This window comes from Gadus morhua, chromosome 16 (genome assembly GCF_902167405.1).
Source record: "Gadus morhua chromosome 16, gadMor3.0, whole genome shotgun sequence".
Classification (NCBI taxonomy): Eukaryota; Metazoa; Chordata; class Actinopteri; order Gadiformes; family Gadidae; genus Gadus; species Gadus morhua.
Genome location: NC_044063.1, coordinates 21,811,597 through 21,817,596, shown reverse-complemented (window position 1 = coordinate 21,817,596; position 6,000 = coordinate 21,811,597).

Genomic DNA, 6,000 nt, shown 5'->3' with positions numbered 1-6,000 from the left:
TGTGATATCAGACTGTGGTGTTCATATTCGACAAACTGGAATGATGAATAATTCACTGTCAAAACTATAAAAAAAGCGGGCTTCATAAACCAATTGGAGATCAAAGTGAGAACATGGGATCGGAATGTTTCTCTCTCCTCCCCCTAGTTTCTCCTTGTCTTCTTACACACACACACAAACACACACACACACACACACACACACACACACACACACACACACACACGCACGCACGCACGCACACACACACACACACACACACACACACACACACACACACACACACACACACACACACACACACACACACACACACACACACACAGTACGAAAGAAACAGTCCTTGTGTGGCCTTTGACCTAAATGAACATCTTTCTTCAGCTGTTCAAACAAATTCCCACTGTTGCCATGTGTGTGAGGATGTGAATGTTTGTACTGATAGAAGAGGAGGAAGAGGAGGACTTCTGTGTATGTTTAACGTATGCTTGGAAGGTTTTGGGAGCAGCAGGGGAAGGTTTATGAAAGATATTACAATATTACCAAATTATTATAAGTTCTCAACCTGTCGGTTTGAACTTAAAGACAACTATCGTTGCCTTTAATCAAATTACCGGTTTCAGACTGATCTGAAGCCGCTATTATGCATTTACGTTCACTAGCCTGCATAAATCATAAGCTTAGCCGTTATTCATCAAGCATAAATACTTTAAACAACTATTTATACAAATAAAAGTGGAGATCGTTCACGAGTCCATCACTGGCACCGTGGGTGGAGTTTTGGGCTATTAACCCTCAGGTCCCAGAGACGGTTTAACTAGTAACGTTACGTGTCTGTATACGTGCACATTGTGTTTATGTGCAAGATATTTTTTGCCATTCAATCAGATTTCAAAGTGTTGTGTATCTAACATGATGAAAAAAAAAAGTTTTTCAACATTTGTTTCTTTTGTTGATGTTTTAGGTATTAGGCTTTTTGTTATTATTTCCTTTTTTTTTTTAGGTGTAAAACTAATTGTAACTCATGACATTACATCTTCCTGTCAAAATACAGAGGGTCAAACAAAGCAATGATGAAAGGAAATGAAGAGAGGACACAAAAATATAACAAAAAATGGGGAGTAATCATTTTGAACTGGGAAGACGTGCTTCTCCCAACACACATAAACACAAACACACAGACACACGAAAACACACACACGCGCTATTCCGCTGAGTGTATAAATGTGCTCATTTCCGCTGAGGGCTCTTGTGTCTTTGTTGACCGTAAAGCCTCCTCATTAGGTGAAGCTTGATGCTCGACTGCGTCCCTCTGCCATTGTACCCTCCTTCAGCCCTGTGTGTGATTGTGTGTTTGGGTGTGTGCCATTGGACAGTTTAACCTCTCATGTAACATTCAACAATGACCCGACCGGCTAAAAAAAGACGCGACCTTGATGAGGATTTGTACTTGAACGTTTCACCTCCTAAATGTTTATCTCAAACAGAACCACAGTAGCCGGAGGAGGCGGTGAGGTGTGGTACTGTGTGTGTGAGCGTTTTTCTGTGTGGCACTTCCCCCTGACGTTGGTTTCACATCGCCGTGAAAGGGGAAACGGCTCAGGGGGGAGAACACAACTGTTGCTGGTTGTGATGTACATAAGTGTCCTACACCTAGGTCATAGTCTGTTCCCTCTCTCCACTCTTCTCTCTCTTCCTTAGTTGTGTCTATGTTCTCCCTTATAGTCTCCTGTTCTCCTGTCTCTCTCTCTCTCTCTCTCTCTCTCTCTCTCTCTCTCTCTCTCTCTCTCCCTCTCTCTCCCTCTCTCTCTCTCTCTCTCTCTCTCTCTCTCTCTCTCTCTATCTCTCTATCTCTCTCTCTCTCTCTCTATCTCCCTCTCCCTCTCTCTCTCTCTCTCTCTCTCTCTCTCTCTCTCTCTCTCTCTCTCTCTCTCCCTCCCTCTCCCTCTCCCTCTCTCTCTCTCTCTCTCTCTCTCTCTCTCTCTCTCTCTCTCTCTCTCTCTCTCTCTCTCTCTCTCTCTCTCTCTCTCTCTCTCCCTCTCTCTCCCCCTCTCTCCCCCTCTCTCTCTCTCTCTCTCTCTCTCTCTCTCTCTCTCTCTCTCTCTCTCTCTCTCTCTCTCTCTCTCTCTCTCTCTCTCTCTCTCTGTATATATATATGCCTATCTATCTACCTCCACTCTCTCTACCCCACTCCACTCCACCCACCCACCCTCTCTCTCTCTCTCACTCTCTCTTCTTCTCTTTTTCTATCATTGCCCTTGCGACCAATGCAATCTACTGCCTGCAGTGGTAGATTGCATTAGTTCGGAATGACTGGACAGACAGACACACAGTCGTACACACCAAGGTTCAGGTTAGTGCAGTTGACTGGCTAAAGCTGCTCCACTTACAACATGGAAAACAGGCATAGACTAAGTGCATACGTGTTTTCATACAGGTGTGTATGTGTGTCTGTATAAAGCACAGACCACATGAATGTGTATGCTTATCAGAAAGAGAGGGAGAGAGAGAGAGAGGGATGGAGTGCGACAACACAACATGATTATATATTGACCCACATTATAAATATTCAATGTTACTCTACAGTTATTATCGTCTATTAAAATAGATCAACTGTTACAGTCAAAGCTAAGGAACCCAAGCGCAGGACACAGAGGCAGGATAGAGCAGTACATTTTTTTTTCAATTCCAAGTCAAGTCCCAAGTCTTTAGGGTTCAAGGTCAAGTCAAGCATCAGGTATTTAGGATGCAAGTCCAAATCGAGTCTCAAGCCTTTAGGGTTCAAGGTCAAGTCAGGTCTCATGTCTTTCGGCTTTAGTCCAAATCAAGTCTCAAATATATGGGCGACAGTCCTATCAAACTCAAGTCTTAATGGTAAAAGTCTTAACAGATCAATAAAAGCAGACTTTGATACATTTGCAATTAGCCTTGCAGAGAGAGAACAAAAATATTTTTGGTTGATTATCAACACAATTGATTGGGCGATTAATTTGAGATTGTCATTATCATTTGGGGAGAGGATGGCCAAATTAATCCATAATATCTCTGTAATGCAGAAGCATATCTGCCTTAGTGCCAGAGCTTGCAGTTACTTTCAGCAGTCATTGTGTTTTGTGGATATGAAGATTCCTCAGCAACACAAGCTTCTTACCAGACATTTATTTGTGAAAGATAAATTCACGGGTTAAATACACCCAAAAAGGTCACAGTAAACTATCACCCACCCATGCCTCAATTACAAGTCCAAATATATCAGCATATTTTGCAGCGTAATCATAGCAATTTATGCCCAATTATGTTAATTAATTGAGCTGATTTGCTGATTTTTCTCTTCAGCCCTGCACCCTGATCTCACGGTTGGTAGTGTTTGTTTAAAGGGTACGTGCAGTTTAGTATTTAGTATAGCAGAAAGTCAAGGACAATTCACCATATCCCTTATGACATAAGGTGGATGATAAGGGGAACAAACATCTGTCTGAACATTACATTTTTTATAAAGAATACTGTTGTTTAAGTTTCGCTTTTCAGCTAGAACCAGATCAACAAGGTGCAGCCAATCACAACCCTTCACACTATTCAAAGAAAATGTATTTGCCTGGAAAGGTTGCCTCTTCTCTTTCGTTTTTTGTTGGTGCCCCATTACAGCTAATTGTCCCATAGTTTATGAATAATTTTCAGAGTGTGTCTCATTAGATAATCTTAAAATATAAATGAATGATATTAAAGATTCATATTCACGGATGAGTGACACAATTATGCACCACAAAAGCAATTGCAACGATCAGAAATAGTAATTATATTACAATATAGTTAATATAAATATCACATGTGGGTGAAGCGGTTCGTCAAATGACATCCAGCATGAAGGACATCTGCATAATACTTAACTTAACTTAATTGCCATGCATACAATTACCAATATTATATATATTATATAAAGGGTTCAAGATAGTCATTAAAACATGCAAATAATCATTTGATTATTTGCACACACAGACACACACAAACACAGAAACATAAATTTGGCAACTGGTGAAAAGTCTAAATGAAAACATCTTTAATCAGCTCAAGCTAAGAATGGTAAACAGACACAGACGCTTTTGATAATCTAGGTGTGTGCGTGTTCATGTGGGCATGTGTCATGCCCTTTGATTGTGTGAAACGTGCTATGACTCTGTGATCAAACATTTTTGATGAGTTTGAGTTTGGCAGCCATTTACTAAATACATCACAATATAATGAGGGCCTAATTGCACACACGGATAATAATTTACCAGTTACACATGCCGTGTCTGTCAAGCTAAATCAGGCCCACAGAGGTGGACATTTCCATGTCTGAAATATCCCGAAAGTAACCACACATTTTATTTTATAAAATGTTGTGGCTCCACTACTTACACTTTAAACTGTCAGCTATCTCAAAGGAACTGCCAGGACTCCATACTCCAGAAAAGCACATACAATATCAGTATTATTTTGGCAGCCAGAGTTAGGGCTGCTGATATTTGACTCAACAGTCAGTCTCTGCAGTTTTCAAAATGACGTTGTTGACAGTTCGGCAGAAGAGTAACGTTTCTTGGGAGATATGACGAATTAAAGTTTAAGGAATGAATTCAGAAAATGTTACACAATTTACAAGGATAAAATTGCAAATTGTGTTCGACCACTTTCCACCACAGAATAAATCCAAACCAATGAGGTGTACTTAAAATACATTTGGGTTGGATGTCTTTCCTCCTTTAGTTTAATCCCACGCTGTGCTTGCTGAAAGGGCATAATTATGACCCTCATGTCTTGGTGATTTTTTTGATTCTCAGACAATAGGTTAATTAATAGGGCCCCTAATTATGAATGAAACTGTTTCTCCATCCCACATCCCATGCATTGACGTGGTTACTTAGTGGCAACTCATGTTTTATTGGGGATAGAAGGTGGAAAACAGTGAAACATCTATATATATATATATATATATATATATATATATATATATATATATATATATGTATATATTTGTGATCTAACCCTAAAGTCCAGTCCAAGTGTGACCACAGAGAACATCAGGTCTAATTGCATCCGCCTGGAGGGAAGCTCTAGTTGCAACCTCTAGTTCTCATGACTGCACCCGCAAATATTTATTTTTCAAAACATAACAAATGGGTGCAGGGGATCATATCAATACCCATCTTTTAGCTCTCTTTCTCATCAGGCTCAAAAGGTTACAAAGGCAATAAAGGGTTACCACAACACAATCAATAGATGTGGATTGGATGAAGAAGAGAGAGAGAGAGAGAGGGGAGGGAGAAATATTTAGTTGTAAAGGTGAGATGAGGGGAAAAATAAATATGTGAGAAAGCACGGTGGGGGGGGGGGGGCAGAGGCCAGACAGGTCCTGGTGTTGTGAGGGTCCAGGAGTGCTTCGGAATATAATACATATAAAAGTGTTTTTCGAGGGAGGCCTCATGTTGAGCTCCTTGCGTGTCAGTCTCTGCTATTATCCATCCCGCTAAAGGTCAGCATGTATAAAATCACGTCCAGATTTTTTTCAAACACTTTAGCAGAGCCATCGACTCACTTAACCTCCAGTGAAACGCATTGATACCTGTCATCATGCCCGACTTGAATGTGTGTGACTGTGAAGGCGTGTTTTGGTGGGCCAGTGCCCATAAGTAAAAGCTATATAATGATCCAGTTGTTGCTATATTTGGTTGTGATTGAAGGGTGTAGGGTGCTTGACCAGTCAAAACACTGCAGTTCTTCACTGGACCCAGTGAATAATTCCGATAGAAATATAGCATTGCACTAGTGTTTCAACATTTCTTTTAAGTTCCTCTGCGATGCTGTGTTTGCTAGCAATAAAAGTATTCATTGCAAAGGTCTCCGGGCTTGGCTTGGATGTATGATCCAGGTGACGTGAGTGTGATTCAGGCGCCGCGTGGCAGGGAGCAGGGCCATGTGTGGAGAGGTGAGCTGGAGTGAGGGAGGTCATGGCTACCAGGCTGACTT